This window comes from Lissotriton vulgaris, chromosome 7, assembly GCF_964263255.1.
Source record: "Lissotriton vulgaris chromosome 7, aLisVul1.2, whole genome shotgun sequence".
NCBI lineage: Eukaryota > Metazoa > Chordata > Amphibia > Caudata > Salamandridae > Lissotriton > Lissotriton vulgaris.
The window spans coordinates 1,029,623,968-1,029,651,252 of NC_141695.1; positions in this window are offsets into that span (position 1 = coordinate 1,029,623,968).

A 27,285-nucleotide genomic window follows, 5' to 3' on the forward strand; every position below is an offset into this window, starting at 1 on the left:
GATTTGACGAATGAGCTGACTGATGTTTCAGGAGCACGTTATGTATATATACATTTAATACATACTGTACCAATGGTATAACACACTACTAGAAGCTATATTGAATGTGGTAGTGTTTTTTGATGCCTATTTTCTATATTCATTTTCTGTAAAGATTTGTGACATGGATTTGTTTCAAGTATGATATAAAGCAAAAAATCAAGATACCACGTTTCTTATGTTCCTTTCGAATCAATGTACATATTTATGACTTGATATAGAATAAATAATGAGATGAAACAATTCCTCAAGGCACATTTATCTATTGAACAACTGTTATACATGGAGCATTGCATTCTATGCTCTAAATATCTGGATTCTGCCTGCATTAGCGTAGCTGGTGGCACTGTCAGTCACCTAGTTCTCTGCCCCTCTGACTGCTCACTTTGCCACATTACTTCTTCGCTATATATCGAGTTTACTTGTCGTTCTCCTGACTGGTTGGTCACCCCGCCTCATCTAATCGTCACCTGTCCTTCACTGCTCAGTAAGCCAGAGGAAGAGTAGTCTCCTGTTTCCTCACTGGACATCACTGCCCATACAGTGACCCGTCTGCATCACTCACTGGTTCCTCCATCCAGGGCCGGCTTTAACGCTGGTGGCGCCCAGTGTGACAATCATTTTTGGTGCCTCCACACCCAATGACCGCCTCCTCAGATTCTCTCACTACCACCGGGCAAGTGTGCCCCTCATCTCGCCAATCATAAGTTATTGCTAAACACAGCGCCCCACCCCGAGGTTAGCACCCCTCCGCAGGTCAGCGCCAGGGCTGCCGCACCGGTCACACTGCCCTAAAGCCGGCCCTTCCTCCACCCCATTCATTGGTCATCCAACTTCAATTACTGGGCAGCATCCTTCGGTTGGTCACCATGCCTGTTCCCTTTTGAGCCTGGCTCATTCACTGTTCACCCTGCCTTGCTCACAGAGCAGACTACTCTGTCACTTATCTTCATTTACTGGTTACTTTCACTCGCTACCATACCTCATAAAATGGTCACCTTTCCTCAGCCGTTGGTGACTGTGCCTCTTTCACCAGCTAAATTGTCATACTGTTTTGAATTCTTGGTATAGTACACGGGGGACAGCAATCTCTCCATAAAAACCTGTCTCCAAATAACATATTACAGGCGACTTCTGACGTCTCTAGTAACCCTTATTAAAGAAATGGCATAGCTGCTCAACAGTAATAGGTATGTACAGTTGAATTCTGATGTCAGGATGCCTTCTGGCAGCCACCAGAGTAAAAGGCAGGTCACTGAGCATAATTACAGCTGCTGTTTAAAAAAAAAATGAGAACTGCCTTTTCATTCTTCTGATTTGTTTTTCTAAAGTGACTAGTATCAGGAAATAGTAGATTCTCATGGAAACATGTTTATTTTTGGTGCTATGGGTCATCATAGGAAAGAAAATCTTTTGGCAAGTTTGTGCACATTCTGAGCTACCACCTTTTTAATGTCACTTATATTAAACCGATTCTAATACTTTTTGGAAACAAATTACTAACTGATTTTTAGAATCTAATTTTGTACTATTAATTTCACTTGTATTTATATCTGCAACCAAACTCTCTCTTTCATATGAAAGAGCAAGACACCAAGGATTTAAAGGGCTTGAGTGAAAGGTGATGGTGTGCCCATGTATTAAAAGGAATAAAAAAAAACCTTTCCTGTACTTTAAAAGGATTGTGCAAGTTACCTTGAAGTTCCATGCCTCTGTCTTTGTTCCTCTATATGATCTTGAACGTGCTCTTTGACTTACAGTATCCTTATATAGTACAGCTGGGGGGACGTTATCCCATATTTGTTCACTGGTCGCCATACAGAATCCTTCCTCATTCACTGGAGATCCATCCTAATGCGCTCACTGACCACCGAGCCTCCACATCAACCAATAGTCTGTTTCATTCTTTTCTTGACTTGCCTCCTGTCCACTGGTGACCATAGCATAGCTGTCATTTACTAGTCAATCTGCCTTACATTCTCTTGTCTTCATGTCCTATATTTATTGTTGTTTTAGCCTCACATTCACATGCCTCAGACCACTGGCTTACACCCCTTATGTTTCTGGTTACCTTTTTAAAGTTGCTGAGGATTGTTGGTTAATGTGGCTCTTAATGTGACCATCAAAGTGGTTTATTTTGAGCTGGTCACTGCATCTTATTTTTCCAATTACTTCTGCTTACACGTCTCATATTGCTGGCCATTGCTTTATACTGTACTTTAGATAATTGTTAATTTGACAGTAACTCATCTTCATAATATATAATCAAGGATTAAAACTCCCTATGAGCTACTTAATTTATTGTGTTGTTATTTGTTATGCACAGCATCTATAGGAAGCCCCAATCAGTCAACAAACTTTATTCGGCCATCATTAAGCCATAAAGTTACAAGAAAAGACACTTCATAAATAAATGTCACATCATCATATAGCAAATACACAACAGAAAATTGATCGTCAGAATTTTAGGCTATAGAAATACCATAAAACACTTAATAAATAAGACGTCAATATAAGACTAAATACTTATAATAAAAAAAACCTTCCTCAAAAATTAAAACACAGTAGTAAAACCTTAAAACACATCCTAAAAAAATAAGGGAGGTCCGGAATAAAATATGCTAACCTAAAAGACTCAAAGTATAAAGTGACCAGGGCTCCAGGCTCACAAATCATTACACTGAGCCGTACCTGTTTCTAATCCTCAAGGTGAGGCATACAGATTTACCATTACCACACAGTTCTCTTTGTCATCCAACTTCTGCAAACAGACAAATGCCTCCTTGTGGATTCTTATCTTGGAAGAGCAGAAAATGGAATACAAAAATCGTTTTCTTGCATAGGAATATGGCAAAATACAATGAAGTGCCTTTATCATACATTTGGTAATGAATTCATTGCTATAACATAGCAACAGTTGATAACAGTTGAGATTCATTCTCGTTGTAGCGTACACCAGCTGTCCGTGTCGCCGTGCCCATGAGACTGCAGTAAGGACGTGTTATTCAAGCCACGCCTGCCCTCCACTTGCCTTATCCAAGTGGACTGTCTGTTGTTATATATAAAGGGTGAATTCCTTGTATTGGGGTTAAAGAGTGATTCCTGCCCCTACCCCCCACCCTTGTGTGGGCGGGTATGTCTGCTGGCCGCCGGCATCTGCCCTAGACATCACGAGGACCTGATGAATAGAGTACCCATTGTCCTGATGAAGCCTACATCATCTGGCTGAAACGCGACCGCGACTGTGTCGACACCTTTTACTTCAATTGGAGTCCCTTGCTACCATCAAATAATTTGTTTGATTTTTGTCTTGGCACCAACACAAATACAGTCTGGGTTGATTTAGTAACCCCCAGGTGCTTTTCTTTTGGGACTACCATTGGTTTGTGCTCTCATTATAAATTGAGTTGAGGCACTGATCCGAATTAGGCTATATATATATATATATATTTTGTTTATATATATCTTGTGTTTGGGGTACATAGGTACTTGATATTGTAAATGTGATGTATATTTGTATATATGTATATGTGATATTTTGTAGATAGATTGTCGGTCATTGTGCTTCCCTTGATGCCAGCTCATATGTGTTGATGAATTTATATATGTTATTCTTTCATGTTTAATTTCTGTTTCACAAGAGAATTAATTGTTTCTTGTTTGAGAATTAAATTTGGATCAATCCCTTCGGTACCCTTTGTTGCTACTTTTTCATCCTAGGATGTCCCCATCTCAGGTATGGGAGGGTTAAGTGGGCAGAACCCCTGACCATTTTTTTGCTAGTCTTTATCATCAATTTGGTAATGAATTCATTGCTATAACATAGCAACAGTTGATAACAAAACTTATAACCCACTTTTATGCCATAAAGGCCTTCTAGGCCAGAAAGACAGGGCTCCCTGAGAATCTATCTATCTATCGATCTATCTTGTACTATGCTAATTAGGCAAAACAAACATTAAAACATCCATTAACCTTTTCGCCGCGGCAGACATTCCGCCGGTGTGCGGCCAAATGTGACGATTGTGCAGTTCGGACAGCCCCCGATCGTCTAACGCACATGCCCACCGTGACGTCAGGCGGCCGGGGGCCATCCAACATATCGAAAAGGTTAATGCATTATTTATTTATACCAACATTTTCAAACAAGATCACTGAAGCAATCTTAGACATTTATTAGATTACAGATCCAAGTAAATATAATTTGAAAAGTCACTAAACCTTTACTTCCACTTTAAGATTAATAATCTCACCTTGTCGTAAAAAATTATAGTAACATAACCCAGACAGTACCTCTAGTCCCAAAATATCCCATATAAAATGTTCACACATCACTACCTAAAATTTGTATGCATAGTACAAAAACTATAAAATATAAAAATGTATACACTAAATGATGCATCTGCCAACTGTATTCCGTATTCGTGTGCAAAATGCAGTAACGTACAAAAAACTTTAAAGTGCAAAATTCAATAAAGTGCAAAGAGAAAGTTTGAACCTCGAGTTAAAACCCTTCTATTCTACATAGTTATCTATAGCTTCACGTCCTGATATTTCTTTGTGACAAGACATTTTCTTTAGTGACAACATCCTCCATCCAAGCAGTTCTACCTAATTCTTTGTTTACATACATTCTCAATCTAATACCTGGTTCCATAATGCCCATTCCAAGAATAGCAGCCCAGAACTAGTTAAAGCTGAGTCTTGAGCCTGAGCTTCACTCAACATCGACAATCTATACTTTAATTTACAATATTTGAAAATGTCATCAATTTAAAACTTACACTTTCACATTTTGAAATAATGGATCGCAATACATCAACGTTTTGTATTTGCAGCTGTCTAAAACAGTTGAAAAGAATTCACTTCTAAGGATTAAAAAATATGCGCATACTACACATTTCTGTGTAGAAAGGGGTAGAAAAGTAAAACTTCCACTTCATCTTATTCATCTTCCATTTAATACATTTAAGGACTTTCCCCAGTCTTAACTTCATCATCAACCTTCAGGTATTCCTATCTTGTATATTTTTTATACACCATTCCAGTGCGCCTTTATATTCAGAGACCAGTAAATGAGCACACCTCATTCCATTTCCGCAACCCCAAGATCTGAGTGCATTTTCCTTTACCGGATGTTTCAACATCCTCTTTCCTTTTCATGAGGTAAGCTCAGAGGGTTGTAGCAAGTTTGGCAGATCAACTATCACCGTGATTTCTTTTATTTTATTATACCATACAACTCCATGTGAATGCCTTTTGCTTTTCTGTGTCCAATGATGATTTATTCAGTAGAGGACTGTTGCTGTTACCATAATTGCATGGAGGTCAATATGAAGATGGGTAATCGGGAATTTGGAAGGTGTGTTGCCCAGCAGTTAGTATCAGCTGTAAATTTGTCAGTCAAGGGAGTCTTGAGTTTGATTTGAGTTTGATTTGAGATCTATTTCTTAAATGCTTTTAAGCCTTTTATGTCTCTCCCAGGCCACACATCCTTTGACAGGCAGCAGAAAATGGCATGGAAGAGACAGAAGCAATAGAAAATAGGCAGATGGTCAGTTCGTCAGAGACTCTTTAAACTCTCCAAGTCAAGCTCGTAGTTACAGGATACAGGGCGGGACAAGGAGTCTATAGAAAAGTTGGAATTCTCTAGGTTAGAGGTTGACAGTATTTGGTTTATGAGTGCCAAAGGCATGTCAGATTTTGAGGCTATACACATGAAATAACTAGATATATTGAATCTGTATCTCTTTTGTACGGTCATCAAACATTGGACATAACTCATGTGGACTGACAGAGGACACACGCTCTGGACCTATGTACTGAACAGGGCATGGCAACAAACTCCCATTTTATCCCTGGTCTGCTCTGCACTATGTGGCCTTTGAGATCTGCCAAGCTTGCTCTCGGAAACCCAGCCCAGAGTGAGGATTGAAAATGCAGCTCTGTATTGGTTGATTGAATTTGCAAATATTTTCGTTTCCCCCAAAGTGGCAGTCTGCATACGTTTGAAAACTCCTCTGCAAGCCTGTTGGAAGGAGGAGCATTTCATATGTTATCAAACATCAGGTAAAAAGACTTGAAGTTTTGGTCCTTCCGCCCTACCCTCTAGATCAGTAATATTTAAAGAGAATTGTGATGTGCAGGGTTCAAGCTTGACTAGCCCCTGTGCAAAGGTGAGGCTGGGATCTGTCTCCATGCATCTGCGCTGAACGTGAGCCACCTCAAGTAAAGCAGGCTTGGATCATAATAGTTGGATGGAGGCATTACAGGATGAGATGATCTAGAAACATGCCTCAATCTGAGACATGGTGAAAACAAATCCGGCCCACAGACAGGCAAGGAACAGCCTGTTCTGTGCAATGCATTCTGTGTTTTCTCTGTCCAACAGGGAATAGTGTGCTGTAAGGCATTTTGAGACTGGTATTACCACAGAGTATTCTCTTTTGCCCACTCTTTTCTTCACACAAATTCCTCCAGTATTACTTGGAGGAAATTGTACATGCAAATTAAAAAAAACAGGAACTAAGCACAATTTGTGTATGATCCATGATTTACAATTGGGCGCAAAGGTTTGCATCCAGTTTAACCATACCGTGGAACCCCGAATGAGACCAATAAAGTCCAGAGACAGTTAAAGATATGTATTTCCTCTACCTTCAATCCAACATATATTCACAGACATTTCCACAGGCGCTCATGCAAATCCAGATCATTTGAATGTTTGTAGAGCTCCGTATTTCTATTCCCTGCCATAAGGCATACTTACCCACCATGTGCCATAGAAGAAAATATCTACGGAAAACAACAAGCTCTGCACCTGATAGTACAATGTATGTTATTACACTCACCCCCTGTTGGTAAAAGTCTTTGGCAAGGGAGCTACAAAGGACGTCTATACAAACCTACATGATTAACATGTGTTCCATATGTTTAGAAATTAAAGTGTTAATGAAAGCGCATCATAACTCACATACAACTAATGGGATAGTGCATGTTTTCAGACCATTTTGATGGGGATCCTCCTTACCACTCAACCAAACATTCACATTGCTTACCACCTTAGGCTAGAAGCTATACCCAGTTACTAAATTCTGCTATGTAATTAATATAGCGTTTCATTTCTCCTTAATGAACCAATCTAGGATTTGTAACTTTAGAAAGGGAGATTACACTAATACCATGCGCTGTTCTCTGTCACTGCACATGAGAATGCACAGATAGAATATTTTGCATCCTATTTTTAACCGATAGGGATTACAGCAATGCAATGTGGTGTACACAGATCTAAGGGAAAATTAAGTAAAACTTTCAAATATGCAACACGAGACAGCACAACACGAGAATGATATATCATTTCTCTATTGGCTTCCTGCAGCATATAAAAGACCACTCTAACTCTCTCCCATACTGCAACCTGAGACCCACACATTCCAAAGAAATCTCGTCAGGCAAATATATGCGCTCCTGCCTTGTAGGCAAGTTTCTCCAAATGAAAGGCCCAGAAACATGGACGTACCTCACATTAGAGCCATGAGCCAAGAGCACCCACCTAAAATAGCAGAAGACACTCAAAGCATTCTTCTTATGCTAAGCTTTTGACTAACCTTTTCCATCTCACTGATGGTCTTGATGACAACAATCATCAATATATTTAAGGAGTTACATATGTGCTTGCATCTTCGTACCAAAGATGTGAATGTACATGTCGAGGCCAAGTGAGGATCCACATATTGCACAGTGGCAGTCGACACTGTGCAGTTATAGATAGGACCAAGTTACCATAGGAAACAGATTTTTTAATTTGCTAATATCTTTGGTGTCGTTTGACAAATTTTCACAAATCTTTCCAAAATAATAAGTTCACCCACCTCAGCTCCTTCCTGGAAGGTTTCAGGGGCGAACTGTTGATGGGGCTTGGGGCAAGAAGGTACCAAGACGCAATTTCCCCAGGAAATTTTGAAAGGGAATTTCGAACGGTGCTACAGAATTGCTCCACATTTGGCAGAAAGCTACATCTTCACTCTGAAAGTGTGCTTCTTGTGGTTTTATGTAAATCTGTTCAGGAGTGTTTGAGTAATTAAGGTTCAAAATGTATAGATATCTGGACAGTAGGGTATGCAGACTCCCGCAGGAATCTCACAGACAGGCAACTTCAAATAATAGAGTGATTTGATTGGCTGAGTTTTATTTTTACCCAATTAGCCGCCTCCTTGTGCGAGTCCTGCAGAAGCTCACACTCTGATTGACTGGTCGCACTATGAAGATAAATGTTGTGGCTGCCATTACAGCAGGACTCGGGGAATACAAAAAGGATGTAAGGGGACAGTGATCCCCTGAACCTTGTGTGGGGGTACAGGAAGGACCCCTCAAGTTATAAAAAAAAAATGTTTTTGGGGGTGACGCAATCCAGCGGGAGTCCTGCAGGAGCTACCACAGTCCCCTGGACTCTCCCGGGAGTCAATAAGATTGTCAGAGCTTGACTCCGCAGGATCCGATTGTAGCAATATGGGGTCCACCTCCTGACCTCACCAACACCCCTTTTGTTATACAGGGTGTTCGAGTGATCAAGCGAGGGATAATAAAACAAGAACCAGGAAGGGAAGGAAGGGGACAGCTGGGAAGGGATAGCTGAAACGAGAAAATTCCACAAGGTTAATACACAGACATTAATCCTACTCTCATTTCATTCTCGCTACCCTCCCTTGGTCCTATATTCACCCGAATAATAGAAACCCACTGCTCCACTCTTTGATTAGCACCTCGTACTATCTCGTATAAAACAGCCCCTACACGAAACAAAAACACATATTAACGTTATGGCCAACAATCTTCAGACTAAGCACAATGGAGACCACACCAAGAATCACACCTACCCTCCTGGTTTGTTAGAAGTGTGATATCGTAAATATTCCCAAGAAGTATGTTTGCCACTCCTTCAGAAGTAGATTCAATAGAAAATTATAAGTGATTTTCACCCAAGAACGTGCTCCAAAGAAAATGTATTCAATACTTGTTGCCAAAATCAGCACACGGTATGATGTAGCTTCCTACTACCATCATCCGCGTGACAGTCAAACAGGAAGTTCAAATCCACCTCCGTTTACTATTAGACAAAGTTCCAAGATCGCCAGAAACGGTAGAATGTAGGGCGCTACCCCACTATCCTCCGCTCTGAGGGATACAGATGTTAATTCCTTCCGGCGACCCAGGATCGCTACAACACTGTTTATCTCTTACCTAGTCACTCCGTGCTAGTAAGGAAAAGATCGAACACAATCACAGCGAGCCCGCTGCGCTTCCCAACAGAGTTCCCTCCGTTCTTCCTGCTCCGGAAGAACGAGACACCAGCAAGGAGAGTAACTGTTCAGGCACAGTCCGCCCTTAGATACCTGTCGTCGCTATCTGAACTTCGTTCACACAGCCGAGGGAAACTTCCACTTTCCGATTTACCAAGGTCCTCAGAAGTCGCTCTGGAATACAGCGACACAACCTTCTTCCAGGAACACTCCGGCAAAATAACAAATTACGTGCAACGTCTCTATGCCACGCCCCCTCTTTTATTCCCCAATGTAACACCGGGAATTCTGGGAGATGTAGTTCTAAACGCTAGGCAGGCGCGCTGATATTCTTGAAACCTGACATTATGTCCCCGTCCCTAGCGCCTCCTAGGGCCCGGCTTATCCGGACAACGCTGATGGAAAGATCTCACTGCCCTGGGGGCGTGGACATTGGACCATGGCTCCCAGGAATCATCCTCTGCTGTATACCCCTTCCAGGAAACCAGGTACCACAGTACACCTCTGCGCATCTTGGAATCACGGATACTCCTGACCTCGTACTCCACACTCCCATTGCTCATCACCGGCGGAGGAACCGCCCTTCTAGAGGCCAATGCTGGTTTCAACAATTGAACATGGAACACTGGGTGTATCCGCAGCGATCCGGGCAACTTGAGTTTATAAGCTACAGGGTTAATTCTTTTAACAATTTGATATGGGCCAATGTAGCGAGGGTGAAACACACTACGCAGCTTGAACCGAATGTTTTTTGTTGACAGCCAGACCCTATCGCCCACAGCATACTGGTGGCCCTCTACCCGATGCTTGTCCTCCCATTTCTTATAGGTTTCCTTAGCCTTGATCAAATGAGCCTGCACCCCCTTATGCACCCTCCTCAATAGTCTCACCTGCTCTCTCACAGCAGGCTGGTTTTGAATCTCTTCTGGAATGTCCACAGGCATAGTGTGTGCATCAAACCCATAATTAGCTCTAAAAGGGGACATTCCCGTCGAGCTATGCCATGCATTATTGTACGCCAGCTCAGCCATCCACAGCAGTTCTACCCAGGATTCATGGGCTTCCTTAGAATAGCACCTCAGATATTTTTTCAGTGTTTGATTGAGCCTCTCCGTCTGCCCATCGGTCTGGGTATGAAAGCTGGTTGAAAGAGACACATCAATATTTAACGCATGACACCACATGCGCCAGAAGCGTGCTATAAACTGAGGCCCTCTGTCGCTGACTATCACCTTGGGTAGGCCATGCAATCTGATTACATGACTGGCCAACAATTGCACCGTTTGACCAGCTGTAGGCAAGTTTTTGCAAGGGATGAAATGTCCCATTTTGGTAAGGCTGTCCACCACAACCAGTATGGCATTATATCCTTGGTCCATAGGAAGACCCGTCACATAATCCAAACTGATGTTCAGCCAAGGGCGTCTAGGAGTGGGCATAGGGATCAGTTTACCCGCTTTCCCTGTAGTAACCCCTTTTGCTCGGGCACATACATCACATTGCGCTACCCACAACGTAACGTCTTTAACCAGGGAGTCCCACCAGAAATGTCGTTGGACGGTGCCAATTGTTTTACGTATGCCCGGATGTCCAGCCATAGGCCCTTCATGACACCATCGGAAAGCCTTCTTCTGCAAAAGGACTTCGGGTACATACAAACGATCATTTTGGAACGGTAAACCCTGTTTCACCTTCCTTGCTGGATTACCATCTGCCCATGCTGGCCATCCCCCAGGATATAAATGTGTTTTTATCTCCTCCAAAAATGTCTCAGCTCTCACCACACACACCACCTTCTCTGCTGGGATTATTGCCTGTATTTCCTCTTCCTTAGACACCACCGGTAATGTCTGTCTTGATAAAGCATCAGCTTTGCGATTTTCAGAACCCGGCCTGAAGGTCACCACAAAATTGTATTCCGCGAAAAAGAGCATCCAACGCATCTGTCTCTGTGTCAGATGTCTCACGGAGGACATATATTGTAGGTTCCTATGATCGGAATATACCGTGATGACATGACGGGCTCCCCACAAATACTGTCTCCACTCCTGAAATGCCCTTTTGATAGACAGAAGTTCCTTTTCGGCTATCGTATAGTTGAGTTCAGCCGAACTCAACTTCTTGGATAGGTACGCCACCGGGTGCAACTGTCCCGTTTGTTTGTCTCTCTGGGACAACACTGCACCGATGGCCTCGTCAGAAGCATCCGCTTCCACCACGAATGGATGTTCCAAATCCGGATGGGCTAATACTGGTGCAGTGATAAATGCAGTCTTTAATTTCTCGAAAGCCTCCCCTGCCTCACTTGTCCATGAAAAGTTAACCCCTTTTCTTAGCAATCTGGTAATGGGAACAGCCATCTGCGAGAACTGTACAATAAATCTACGATAGTAGTTGGCGAAGCCCAAGAAACTCTGGACTTCCCTTACATTCTTAGGAATAGGCCAATCCTGGACTGCTTGTACCTTACGCTCTGACATCTGCAGCCCTCTAGGGCTAAGCATCGCCCCTAAGAACTCCACATTGTACACGCTAAACTCGCATTTACTTAGTTTAACATATAGGCTGTGTTCTCTTAACTTTTCCAACACCATACACACGTGTTCTGAATGACTAGTTGTTTCCATGGAATACACCAAGATGTCGTCTATGTATACCACCACGAACAAATCAATATACTCTTTCAGCACATCATTGATAAAAAATTGGAATGCCGCGGGGGCATTGCATAGACCGAACGGCATGACCAAATACTCATACAACCCATACCACGTCTTGAAGGCCGTTTTCCACTCATCCCCCTCACGAACTCGGACCAAGTGATAAGCACCCCGCAAATCCAATCGGGTATAAATTCTTGCTTCCCTCACTTGGTCGATCAATACAGTAATGAGGGGGAGAGGGTATCGGTTGCGTATTGTGTTTTTATTCAGGACGCGGTAGTCCACACATGCCCGGAGATCCCCATTTGCCTTCGCTATAAAAAACAGGGGGGAGGCTGCAGGTGATCTAGATGGTCTAATAAATCCCAATTGCACATAATGGTCCAGATACTCTTTCAAATGATTAGTCTCCGGGACCGACAGTGCATAGACTCGACAGGACGGTATAGTAGCCCCGTCTATCAGGTCAATGCGACAGTCGTATTCCCGATGTGGTGGCAACGACTCAGCTTGACTTTCACTGAAAACGTCCTCATAGGCTGTATATTCCACCGGGAGTTTCACGTCCTTTTCTGCAGCAGTAGCCACAAGAAACGGACTAGCCAACACTGCTACATGAGAGACCTCCGTAGCTCTCAAATGCTCTTGACAAAACTCAGGCAGGAAATGAATGGTTCTGGATTTCCAGTCTATTCTGGGATTATGGTATGTCAACCAGGGCATGCCCAGGATGATTTCATACCGTGGGGCTTCTATGATGTTCAATTCCAACATTTCTGAGTGCCTCCCTTCATCCACCTCTATAGACACCAACATTTCTGCTGTCTTTTCTGTGATGAGACCTGATTTAATCGGTTGCCCATCGACCGCCAATGCCTCCTCTGGGCTATCCCTAGGAACCCTGGATAACTCCAATCGAGAGACCAGCCCATTATCTATAAAGTTGCCGGTGGCTCCAGAGCCTAACATCACTAAAACCTTATGGGTTCTGTTATCGCTTTCAACCAGCATAGTCAGTACCAAATGGGCTTCAGTCTCTGTTATAACGTTAGTAGATAAGGATGTAAGCTTCCACTGAAGGGTTCCGTCCTCCCCCATCTGCGGGATTTCCCTACCCTCCACTGTCTTTACAGTTGATGATGCCGCAGCATTCTTGTTTTTCTCCCAACTGTTAGCTCCTTTGTTTTTTACTGGACACTCCCTGACATAATGTCCTTTCCTACCACAATACATACACAACCCTTGGACCCTTCTACTCTCTCTTTCTTCTCTGGACAGGGGTGCTCGTATAGCTCCTATTTCCATGGGTTCTGGTCCTGGTTCTACTACACTCACAGTTTTGCGTGGAAATCGATCATACCTGTAACTCCCTTTTTCCCATCTTTTCCTATCCCCACCTCTTTCTGACATTCTGCTATCCAGTCTCAGAGCCAAGTTGATCATGTCAATACACGTGGTGGGCTGGGGATCTATTTGAGCTATCACATCCTTAATCTCATCCCTAAGCCCTTGATAGAAAAGAGACATCCTTTTTCCCTCAGGCCACTCAGATTCTGCCACCAGGCGATTAAAGGAGGTCAGATACGTGATTAATTCGCCTCTTCCCTGTTTCAACTCCATCAATTCTTTATCAGCACTTAAGGTATTGGCCCTTCTGTCAAACACCTTCTCAAATGCCTTCCTGAACTCTGTCCAATCCGAGAGTATAGCATCGTCATTTCTAACCAGAAGAACGGCCCAATAAGCTGCCTCCCCTACAAAATACGAAATGGCAAACTCCACTCTGGAATGGTTATTTGGAAACGCAGCTGGTTTGCAGGAGAAATGAAGCAGCACTTGGGTGAGGAACACTTGTATCTTACGAGGATCACCTGAAAAACGCTCGGGGTTCGCCAAAGGAATAGGAGGGGGAACCGTAACCTGGACTTGAGCTGGACCAGAAGAAAAAGGGTTTTTTGATAATTGTTCCACCCTATCCTTCAATGCAACTGCCTCAGCCTTAGATGCTACCAATTCCTGTTGCACCAATGCTAACGCACGCAGTACATCATCTAAGGTGGCCATATCTACCACAATCGAACCCGGCGGAGTATTATTCGTGGGCACGTAATTCTGTCAGAGCTTGACTCCGCAGGATCCGATTGTAGCAATATGGGGTCCACCTCCTGACCTCACCAACACCCCTTTTGTTATACAGGGTGTTCGAGTGATCAAGCGAGGGATAATAAAACAAGAACCAGGAAGGGAAGGAAGGGGACAGCTGGGAAGGGATAGCTGAAACGAGAAAATTCCACAAGGTTAATACACAGACATTAATCCTACTCTCATTTCATTCTCGCTACCCTCCCTTGGTCCTATATTCACCTGAATAATAGAAACCCACTGCTCCACTCTTTGATTAGCACCTCGTACTATCTCGTATAAAACAGCCCCTACACGAAACAAAAACACATATTAACGTTATGGCCAACAATCTTCAGACTAAGCATAATGGAGACCACACCAAGAATCACACCTACCCTCCTGGTTTGTTAGAAGTGTGATATCGTAAATATTCCCAAGAAGTATGTTTGCCACTCCTTCAGAAGTAGATTCAATAGAAAATTATAAGTGATTTTCACCCAAGAACGTGCTCCAAAGAAAATGTATTCAATACTTGTTGCCAAAATCAGCACACGGTATGATGTAGCTTCCTACTACCATCATCCGCGTGACAGTCAAACAGGAAGTTCAAATCCACCTCCGTTTACTATTAGACAAAGTTCCAAGATCGCCAGAAACGGTAGAATGTAGGGCGCTACCCCACTATCCTCCGCTCTGAGGGATACAGATGTTAATTCCTTCCGGCGACCCAGGATCGCTACAACACTGTTTATCTCTTACCTAGTCACTCCGTGCTAGTAAGGAAAAGATCGAACACAATCACAGCGAGCCCGCTGCGCTTCCCAACAGAGTTCCCTCCGTTCTTCCTGCTCCGGAAGAACGAGACACCAGCAAGGAGAGTAACTGTTCAGGCACAGTCCGCCCTTAGATACCTGTCGTCGCTATCTGAACTTCGTTCACACAGCCGAGGGAAACTTCCACTTTCCGATTTACCAAGGTCCTCAGAAGTCGCTCTGGAATACAGCGACACAACCTTCTTCCAGGAACACTCCGGCAAAATAACAAATTACGTGCAACGTCTCTATGCCACGCCCCCTCTTTTATTCCCCAATTTAACACCGGGAATTCTGGGAGATGTAGTTCTAAACGCTAGGCAGGCGCGCTGATATTCTTGAAACCTGACAAAGATAGTGAAAACAATGTTTTTTTTTCCTTAAAAAAATAATATATCTCTATTTATTTTCACTTTTTTCACCCCCAAAATGTAACAATAAAAACTGGGTAAAAATACATTTACAAACACGTAGTTCGAAAAGAATGTATTTAATATTTTTTAAGTCATCAGTGAAGTACACATTGATTAAAATTATTGGTAATTTCTGAAGAAAGATGATAGATCTGCTTTATATGTTGGGTGTGAAGGGGGGATGGGAGGCTTGGCTTGCCTGTGGTGGATGGCCGCTGGGTGTGGCCTGCTGGCCAACCCCCCGCCATGCACGGCCGGAGGTTTGGCTGCCTGCGGGGAATGGCTGTTGGGCTTGGCCTGCTGGCCAGCCTCCCAAACCCCAGCTGCCCACATCCAAAGGCCATGTGCAGCGGGGGTTGGCCTCTTGCAAGGAGCTGGCCGCAGGCCAAAGGCCGTGAGCGGCGGGGGATTGGCTTTATGTATGGGAATAAAATACTTCTTTATGTTAAAAAAACTAACTAGAAATTCACTTGAAAAAACAAAGGTTAAAGTAATGTTATTGTTAAGGAAAATGTTCAGTAACAACATAATGTTTTAAACTCTAAAAACCACAGAATTTCACCAGTTCTACTTCTCTCATGTAACTATAAATTGTGCCCTCAGCAACTCCTCCGCAAAAATGAATCGCTGTATAAATTACTAATAGCCTACAGGAAGCTGGTAACAGTGTATTCACAACAAAAAAAAGCAGATGCTCCTTCCACCCTCGTCGTCATTTTGCCTCCCCATATTCTGGGCAGTGGATTGTGAATTATGTATCTGCTGATTGGGCCACCACTGGCTCTGTCTTTAAGAGCACCTAACTGGTGGCCCCATACATTGTGTGCTGCCAACTACCCAATTCAGGATTAGCGACCCACCGACATTCCCGTCAATGTCACTTCTGCACAAGACCACTTGATGAAATATGGCAATGTTGCATGGAACACCATATCAAACATTGGGGTACTGGAAAAACTCACTTTGGGTTTATAATTCATGTACAAACACTCATGGCACAGTGTCCACCATGCCATCATGGAAATTTTTCTGCCACATCTACCCCCACATGCTTGCAAGATTTGCCACTGGTGAAAAATACCCACCAATGCGGTGGAAATCTGTAGATTTGAAAAAACGGCCTCTGACACACTAGCATTTTGGTGATCAGTGGACAAATTGGTCATCAAATGTGTATTAATACCTCTATGCTGGGAGCAGTTTTTTTTCAATGCGGCCTGAAAATATATAATTAGTACACCATGTGCAAATATATTTTTGTTGATTCATCTTGTTTCTGTTTCCTCTACAGCTTTAAATCCTAAAGGGTCCTTCTTTCATTTTGATCTGCTGTTTCCTAGAGGATCACGTAAGAACATTTATTCTGTTTTCCTTAAAAGGGGGGTTGATAATGAGTTAGTAAATAGCATTAGGCGCCTATGTGTTGGACTTGGGAGCAATGGCTTTTCAGTGATTGGAATGAGTCTCAAGTATTGAAGGTGGCATAATTTATAAATTTGTTTGGAATTTAAATCAGATCTTATTCTGGACAAGTAACCAGTATAAGGGCCTTTATATTATATATATATATATATATATATATATATATATATATATATATATATATATATATATATATATATATATTACTATTGTCCTTTTTCAGATTTTTGAGTAATTGATTGCTGCTTTTTATTTTTTTTTGCAGGTGATTTGTATTTTTTGTTAGAGATGTAATTTTTTTTAAAGAAAACTCAAGTAAACTGGAAATTGCTTAAGTGAGGCTTAACATCCAATGTCGGTTGCTCTTATATGTAGTTTAACCCCATGGGCGCGGCCACGATTCTGCGCCTGTGCGGCCGTTTTGAAGAGTGGGCGGGTTCATGCCGGCCCCCAGCCGTCATCAGCACATGAGCACTGTGATGCATGACGGACGGGGGCCGTCATCAGCATGCAAGGGGTCAATGACCTGTGTGGCAATAAAGGGGAAGCCCAGTAATTTACCTTATTTTAATCTGGGAGAGTGGTACCAGAATATGATTGTTATAATACTGTGTGCAATAAATATTGTGTCCTAAATATCGTTTACACGTCATTGGAGTTAATAGCAGAAAATACCAATTGGACAAATTTTATGTAAAAGATATTTTGTGCACAATATGTATACCAGGTTATATTTCAGTACGGGATACTCTGGCCTACATTCCCGAGAGGAGTGGTCTGCTATTGTGACTTTTGTTGAATTTGATGCTCACTTCCACTCGAGCCTATTTATCTATGCTTACTTAAACCAGCCAGTTTTCTGCCACCCTCTTTCAAACTAGTTTGGAGCTTTCCCTTGCTGTTAACGTCTTATTCCCAATAGTCTGTGATCCTAACATGTTTGACATTAACATGAACATATGTAGGAAGGCCTATGCTGGGAATTTTTTTAAAGTCAAATCGAGAGAAACCATGCATATTAAAGAGGGCCCATGAGCTGTGTGGAACTAGGCTTTGCTTAACCTATGTTGGTATGTAATCCTGAGTGGTAAACTGTAAGAGCCACCTGATCCAGAAAGAAACTTCAGGGCTTTGTTTCAAATTCCTACATCTTTAATTGTGTGAGTATGAGGATTGGGTGGACTGAAAAACGAGCATTATCTTCAATGTAATTTGTCCATCATTTGCTGTTTTTGACATGTTTTCTTGCACTTGAATTAATGTTGTCCCAACTCTTTTAGTTCTGAAGCCTGACTATCAACTTCTGTGTACATAATTTCTATTGTTGGGATTTTGAATTTGATGAGTAGCCATCTTGTCCAAAACTGTTGAAATGAAATTGGCTGTTGGAATGTGTCTACAATTTGCTAGGATTATTGAGTCTAAAATACTTTTAGGGATTTAAAATTGTTGTTTTCTAACTTTAGTTATTTCCAGGGATAGTTATTTTGGTACATTCTCGCCGTATTTGAATTGAAAGGAATCTTCTCAGCAGAATGTTGGCTTTTTGTTTGGCATGCTATATAAATGCAATCACTCTAACAACAACTTGTCCTGTGGCAACTGTTTGAAAGTGCATAATTTATTATATGAGCCTGGTCTGAATTATATCTTTTGGATGTTTGGCTAGCTCATTTTTCTCCAGTAACGCTATGAATTCTGATTATCTTTTAGTCAAAATGTCTTTTGGTTTTGGTAGGTCATTGTAATTTCTATGTCTACGTGGAGCTAGACTTGAGAATTAGCTGAGCCCTTCTTCTAATGTACTGAACACTCTATGCAAGGTTTTGAAGTTGTTTATTTTGCATAGTGTGCTTTCACAGTATCAATTTTGGCATGGTAGAACTTTATTTTGTTATCCTTATTTTTCAACGTTCTTTCCTCTTAATATAAAGATTGATAGCTAATACAAATAACACGGATAGCTAAACCTTTGATAAACTAAGCTGCAACTGTATTCTTACATATGGCTTATGTCATACAGGGTCAACCTATTACATGAAAAGCCTTTTAGAGGTCTCGAGCTAAAGCTAGAGATGGGTCACTCATGGGTCTAAATAATTGTCTGGTATACTGGAAGAGCTCTTAGTCTGTATGCTTCCTTTCTTATACAAATACATCTTGTCTTCCGCTAGCCAGTACGGTTTTTCTGTTGGCATGTGTCTATCAGTTTGCTTTGAAAGTATGCTTGTCATTGTCCACAACCATGTAAAGGGTATTTGATGTCTATTTTTCGAAATTGATTTTATGAATTGATTTTGTAGGAGGAATTTTCACATTAGCACGAGTGTTAAGCATGTGTATAGCTTTTATAAATTCCTCTTCTGGTTCATCCAACACACAACTTACCTTCCTTGTCAGAGACTGGATAATGTGTTCTCTTGTACACTTATCTGCAGCCTGCCTCACTTTGCCCTCTTGAAACAAATTTCTAAATCTAGGCTAGATGATTTTTGGTAGAATGTGTTACATGTATGGTATCTTCAATTGTAAATTATTAGAATATATTGATGCTGCTTTCTTTTGTCCTTCATAAAGAATACCAGAGCATCTTGGTTACCATATTCAAATTGGATTAACTTGCTGTTTGTCAATGTGATCTTTGCTAGTTAATTTTTTATTTGGGCAGCAGGCGCTTTCCTAATGTTCTGGCAAGCACAGCCTTTTGTGTTTCTTTTCAAACCTTATTTTTTTAACATTATATCCGTAATTTCTCCTTCATGACGGAGGTGGTGTGAGATTGCTTCCAGAAACTGCTCTCTCTGGGCCCAAATTTAGACCAGTGTCCTAAGTATTCCCGAACAGTTACTTCTAATGAGATTTTTCTATCCTGTATATCAGAAAGTTCTGAGTTTTTTTTTTTTATTTCATTGGTGATTGAGTGTGGTTAAAACTTCCATTTCTGCTCTTGGGATCTATTTTGTTATCAATTTCTTGGAAAGGGGTATTTTGCAGATTATACTTTTGAACGATTTCTCCTTTCTGGTAATTGTATCTAGATTGATTTTACTTTCACATGTTTTCTTGGGATTTGGTTTTCTTTCATGAAAATTATTTATAACATTCTTCCATCTAAACTGTTATGTAAACCTAGCTCTTTCTGCATTGTTATTTAGCCATTTCATGGTGATCACGATAAAGCTGAATGCCTCATGTGTGAAGAGTGATGTTGTGTTTTATTCTGATATCTAGTTCCGTAAAGGTTAGATGAAGAATACTGGAAAATATCTCTTTGATGTTCATCTATTCAGTGGTACCTCTATTTTTGCTCAGTCGGGTGTAGCTTGTATCCTCCTAGTGCATCAATATTTAATACTTTCTCCTTCCTCCCTATGTCTATTTTTCTTTAATGGGACACTGGTGAGGGAGAAACACTTGTCATTCTTCACCATTGAGACCTTCATCTTTGCTTTAATTAATGTATTTTGGTTTGTTTATGAGAAACTTATGAATATTCTGTTGTTCAAATGATTTGGTCAGTTATCCGCCCGTCTTTGCTCATGATTGTGTGTAGGACAGCTTTAATCGCATTTTGAAACACCAAGATTTCCACAAGATGAATAAAGAACCTGATTTTCATGCCCCATGTTGACTGTGTGTTCATCTAATGTGTGAGTTGAATTAATTGCCTGGAGTAATTCAGTGCACAAGTTGGAATGCATTTTGAAGGCATCATTTCAGATGATGTATAGAATATTTAATTGTCATGCAGTTCCATCTCCTAACTTTATCTTCCATCATGTTCTCAGTTTTCTATCTGTGTAGTTGTTCCAGTTTATTGCCAGCTACATGCCTCATGACATCCCGTTTAGTTACTTTGTTAGATATGGCAATGACAGCTGACTTCATTTTTCTTAAGATTTTTTTCTTGGCTTGAGAGACCATCCTGAAAGTGTCCTCCTCCAGGCATATACATAATCAAGGGCCTCTAATGAGGCAGTGATTTTGGGGTACCGCCTGGATTGTCCATTGAAGCTTCTCTCCAAAGCAAGGTTGGAGAAAAGGCTCATTGCCCTTTGCAATAGAGACTTCAAGAAGCCTTGTCAAATGCATCCTCAAAAACACTAGTTGAGAGTTACATGACAAGATAGTATTTAATGCCTGCAATACTGTTTTAGTCATTGGGACAGTCAGTTCACCTGGTGTCTAGTGTGCCTTATTTAGGGGCATAACCCACAGTCTAAATGCAGACAAGAGACACAGTTCTACATTTGTCACAACACCTCAGCCTGCCGAGGGCTGGCCCACTTGAGGAAGTGTCAGAGTTAGGCCTAAGTTGGCTGGGCATTAAAGATGTCCTAAACCTTTACCCCTGGTGGTGCAGCCACCTGGACACAAACTCTTGATGACGCAGGTGCCCTACCCACAAACATCTATTGAACAAAGTGGTGCAGAAGACATACCTGTAAGTAATTTAGAAATTCATGTATTATGTGCTAGTGCTGGAAGCTCCTGAAATGTTTCACCAGGATGCATCCATTTCTACTTTTCATACTCCTATTGGTAGAACAAACCTGGCCAACCTGCCAGCCTCACTGTCATGTTTTATGTTATCTCTCATAATGTTGGCAGTGTCGACAAGAATGTCCGTTTTGTTTGCATACATATAATGTCATGAGCAAATCATTGATGAAAGCGGGGGCGATTTAGGGCTCTAGCTGAACCTTTGTAGTGGTCTTCCATACCTAGTGTGATTTTGCATTATTTTGTTAACATCACTTGCGCTGTATTTCTCTATAACTGTGTAGAATATTTATTGAAAATATAGGCAACACAAAATTACAGACAAACAGAATTACATTTCATGAAAATAGTACAAATGACTTCTTGTACTCCAGTTTATCATGCCTCCCCACTTCCTACGCATTTATGGGATCCCCTTCTGATATTGGGAAGGGGGAGCGGAGAATTGGGAACATTTTCGGAAGATACCATGAACTACACATTAAGATGTTCAGGGTCACCTGGAGGTCCCTGTGCACCTGTGCTCCCCCCTCCCGCCAGGCCCTCCAGCGCCCCTTGGAATCAGTTTCCTCTGCTCCACTAGACTAGTTACATAGACGTAAAGGGAGTGGGGACAGCAGGTGGGTCACTGGAGAGAAAGGCGCTGCAGATCCAGAAAACAAGGGGCTTCGCACGGCAATAAGTTGTACTTTCCTCTGTGCCCTAGGCTAGACTCTCTTACTCCAGGCGAGGAGGAGCTCCAAACATTAGGAAATGCAGATGCTGAGGCAGCCAACAGGACAGACGTTGCCCTGACCAAGGAGAGCATCCGATCTGGAGCGGACATCTTTTTCCAAGTGTACTCTAAGGCCCGGGGTGTCCCCCGCAGATGACTTCCAGCAGGACATGCTGCCGGCTCTCGGCCCTGGCTGTGTGAGTGGGAGTAGTGTTTGGTGGAGGGAGTCCTAGGGAATAGTAGTACAGAATGCAGGAACCGGGCCAAAAACTTGGTATCAAATGTACACAAAAACGGAGCATGTATTTCGGGAACAGTTATGCCATTGTCGGGTATTACTATGGCCTATGTAATGTTTTGATTATTTTTCGAGTTTGTAATTTTAAATGTATTTAAAGTGCAGGTTTTTTAAGGTGTACGGGCTAAATATTACCATTTTGAATTTGAGTTGTTTGCTTTGATGCAATGGTGGGACTCGAATGTGAAACAATTTATAGGTGCAACCATGCCGGGTGTAAAAAGACATGTATGGATCTTTCAACTCACTGAGATTTTGATGCAATGGCTTAAATTCAGTGGGGCACGCATATTTCATTAAGGCTGTCCCATTTTCTAGATGCCGGCCCGTTTTGAATCTAAAAGAAAATAGTTTGATAGGCAGAAAGTAACACAATTCAAGAGCATCTTGTTACAAACACAAAGTAACAGTAGTAGTCGTTGCGGCTGATGTAAGGAGGTTGTGAACAGGTTCTTCAAAAACCAAGAGGTACTTTGCGCATTTCGGAAAATAAATTCGGCTCCGTTGCTTAGATTCGCTCTCTGCAAAAATGCTGCAGATGTGTAAAGAATGTGACAGGAATGTGTCTGCAAAACTGCACTGGTGGGTGCTCATTGTGGCTTTTCAATGGCCAAACAAATCAGCTCGCGCTCCGGTCCGCTCAATGCGACGGCGCACAAAGGGCGCAGTGCGTTATATTGTGCAAGGGGTGTTTGTTGTCATCGTTTGAAACGTTGCTGGGACAAAGGATGTATATATTCACTGCGTGCTGTGCCATCAGGGCGCGCATGGTTGTGTAGGAAGCAGCCCAAAGCCTGTGGGTGCCGTCAGGGCACACCCCGTCACCCTTGGACGTGTGAGGGGGGAGAGAGAGCAGCCGGGGCACGTTGTGCCCTCCCACCCCTCCGTGTTTGTTGCGCATTCTTGCGGCACTACAACCAACAGCAGGGTTCGTATGTCGAGCCTCAGCCTGTCGGACAAATACAGGAACACACATAATTTTGTCACAAATTAAACTGCTCACGTGCCACACCTCCCCTTTCAAATGTATTTGGTATGGGGCATTTAAGACCTGTTATTTGTGGCGCTCACAAACGGAACGCCACATGAAGCGCTATATCTAGTATTATATTATCATTATGCGAATAATAAAGAAAAATTGGCCGTCTCTCACTCGGTATCTTCAAGACATATCAGCTCAGCTCTAGGGATAGCACCTCGAAGCCCCCACATAAAATCGCAAAATGTTTTCCGTCGAATAAGGAAGTCCTTTCAATACAAAATAGTTCCAGTAATGGTTTGTAAATTACTCCGGATCTAAAGAAGATATTTTGTGGTCAATATTTATCACGTGGGTACAAACTGACACCTTTTATAGGAGAAAGCTACAAACTTAAAGCCAGGATAAAATTCCCAGAAAATAACCTTTTCTCGACGCAAACTCTTTTCACTTACTTTGAGTTTTATTACAGAAAGGTCCAGTGCACGGTCCTGTGATACCTAATATAGTGATTAAGTGATAAAAAAAGGTAGCTAATGTTTTTCTACAGTCCATTGGTACCACTATGAGTGTTCCGTTTTACAAATCAGATGTTTTTTTGCATTCATACTTTCAGACAGGACACCGTGCAAGAGACAACATGGGACACTGGATTTTTATTCTGCAAGCAAATGTACTGCTGTAAAAGAGACCAGTTAGGTTTTCCTGAAACAGTTACCCAGTGCTCCCCGTAGAACGGAGTCACCCAGCCTTTATTTTGCATGTGTCGGGTGGTGAAGTCTGTAGCTGAGAAGCTGTGGTTGAACTTCTCTGAAGACGCGAGTCTTTGCCAGTCACCATGGCGCACATTTACAGATTTTCATAGCCAAACCTTAAATGACATTTTGCTGAGTGGGTGAAGCTTATAGATGTGTGCTCGGATAAGTTTATCGTTCATTTTTTGAATAACCCCCGTTTCTTTCTTTGATTTTTAGCTCACGGATATGACGTCAGCGAGCAGCGGTGCTCAGGAAGCGCTTTGTGGTGCTTTTTGCCTTGGCGTGCATTTATTCGTTATGAACATGTCGAGCAAACTACAAGGTATCATTAGAAGTGGGTGAGTATGCATTACTTTCTTTATAGTTAAGTGTTGTTATTTATTGGAAGCACTTCGTCTTTCCCAACTGGGCACACTGAATGTATATCGTTTGGGTTAATTCAATTGTTTTTATTATTGTTATTATTAGATTATAAATGGTTGTTCCAAAACAAAATCCATTGTATAGTACACTTTTTTCTAATTTTTAAATGCTGCCTCACATACATAAAATCAAAACGATTGTATTTTAGAGCACGAATAATTCTTCTAAAGACCAGCCAAGAGAAGAAAAACAGCCAATGAGACTAACTGTGATTTATTTCTTGTTCTCGGCATTTGCTATAACAATATAATACAATACTGGAATTATATATAAAAAAGAGTATTATGGCAAATGCCGACAGCAGGAAATAAATAACAATTCGATTCTACCTAAAAGAGACTAAGCACTCGGTAGTTGAAAATAAAGAATGTTTGAGGCCGTTTCATTTTCTTCTTTCGTTGCAGGCGCTACAACAAAAGACTGCGAAGCGCCTCCCCAACCGTCAGTCTGCAGTCCGGGCGCGGAAGGATGGAGGCGCCTTCGGTCGGTAACAGCCCGTCAAGAAGGATTCCGCAAGCGGCGGCGTCCACGGGGGCTGCTTCCAGGCGCTGCATCAAGCTGCTGACTCAAGGGGCAAAGATTGGCCACAAAGCGCTTTTCACGCACCTCTTCAGTCTCCTGCCGGTCAGACGTGCGGACGGGTGAGTGTCTGAAGTCTCGCGGGTTCACTCTTTCCAGGCTCCGAAGGTGGTGTTGAGTGGCCGTCTCGAGGGGGGGTCATTCGAAGTCAATGTGTGCCCCCCATCCCGTTCACAAACATGGCAATGATGGACATGCGTTCCGCATGACAGTATACCAAACTCACAGTGCCACAACCCGTTAAAAGAAGTAAATACGGTGAAAGCGCTATAAGGCTACTCACAGCGGTAAGTTCTTTGTGCGGAGGCTCCGAGGTTTCTCCTTTTCCGCGGCTCCGGAGCCGGGGTCCCTTCCTGGTCACCGGTTTGTAAGGCTCTGGCGCCGGCCCTGGCCCCCGATGGATGCTCCGGTACTGAGGGGCCCCCTCCTCGGCTGCGGCGAGCCTCTTTCAGGGGGCCTGGCTACGCAGACCCACTCACCCCCAGATGTCAGGGGCATGTCCGTGTCCAGAGGGTGCAGTCGGTCCAGGGGCTGGCTGAGCCCCTCACCCATCGGCCACAAGGGGGCGCCCTTGCCAGACACCGGCCGCGCTGCCAAAGAATCACCCGCGCCCGGGAGTGGTCGGAAGGATGTCGTACGGGGGGCTTCTTCACGGCTTGTAAGTGGCGGCTTCCCGCGAAAGAGCACCCTATTCACCATTTGTCATTGAGATTAATTTAACATTTGTCATTTATTTAACAGTAGTAGTCATTATTAACCACATTAACAGTGATTATACTTTGATTTTACTCCATAGAGTGCGCTGTTTCCCTCTTGATGGCGGTGTACAGCGCTAGGGCATGTGTTCGTGGTAGGGATTTTTCATTTGCCCATCATCCTGCTGGACAACTTAATTTTTAAACAAATACAAACATGCTAAATGCAAGGCCCGATAGATTTCCTTCTTATTCGCCCGAAGTCAGTGGCGTGGAATGTGTGGTTCGTCTACCACCAAGGCTCCCAGGCTGCAGTACACCTGATACCCCATTCTTCCAACACCTTACACCTCCTTTTATCACAATCCTGCGGGGTACTTCCCATATATTAATGTTTTCATTCTTTCTCCCTTGTCCACCTTTCCCTTTTTCCGTGCCAAAGTCTGGTGACGAGTTCAGGTGACGGCACCCGCAACCACCGGGACAAATGAACCGTCTATAAGAAGGTTGTCTGCTGTGTCTGTGTGCGGGTCCCACGCCTGCTGAGGAGTCAGGAGGGCGGTTCATGCCCGTGCAGTGACCGGTGCGTGTGTGCAGGGGATGCGCCGCTGCCAGGAGTCTGTCTGCCCCTGGCTATCTGCTCTGCTCTGGGCCCAGGGCCACAGCCGTACCCTTCACGCAGGCGCTAGCTGCGGTGCACCCGTCCTCGCTGCAGGCACCGCCTTCTCTCCAGTGGCGCTGCCCCCCGTTATAATCAAAGCGCGAGTGCAGACGGCGCGCACCGAGGCGCACATTGTGTTCTGAGGCGGGTGCCTCCTTGCTTTCAGAACTCTGTGCTAGGGTTGTTTTAAAGACGGGTCTAACAAATATGATTGTGGTGTTGCCTTCTCGGGCGCTTTTAAGATTCATTATTTAGTTTGTTTCTGTATTGGCCTTAACACTAAATTAGACATGCGGGTAAAATTAATACAGTTTAGTAGTTCTAAACTAGTTTGTTTTAATAGTCATGGGGTAGGCGTCACGTCCCTAAGTTTGCTTAAGTGTGTGTTATTCACAATCCTTCCTATACTAAACAGTTATTAGTTGTTGTACCAAAATCAACACGTGATCTATTATGAAAAAATATATACATTAAAATATTGCATTGTTTGCAATGTTTCGTTTTATTAAATATATAAAATAACCTATCACGAGGTAGACGCGCGGGGTTATATTACATTTATTGGCTTACTCGTGTAGATTTGACACCGATGGCTCATGCAATAATCAGAGTTTGCACACACCTTTAATGTTGTATTTCATCACAGCTCCGAAAGCACGAAGGCGGATAGAAGGAAATGCGCCTCGAAACGCCGAGGTGTCCATTAAAATTGCAAATACAAGCAAAATGGCTCTACTAGTTTAACGCTCATCGCTAATATCTGCGTGAAGTACAGATCGGAAGTTCATTTTCGGACTGAGCGATCCAGTCTACGTGCTGTTATCTAATTCTAACAAAAACCTACCGTTATAAACCGCTTGCAGCGCCTGGTGGCTTTATATAGTAAGGTATGTGGCACTACT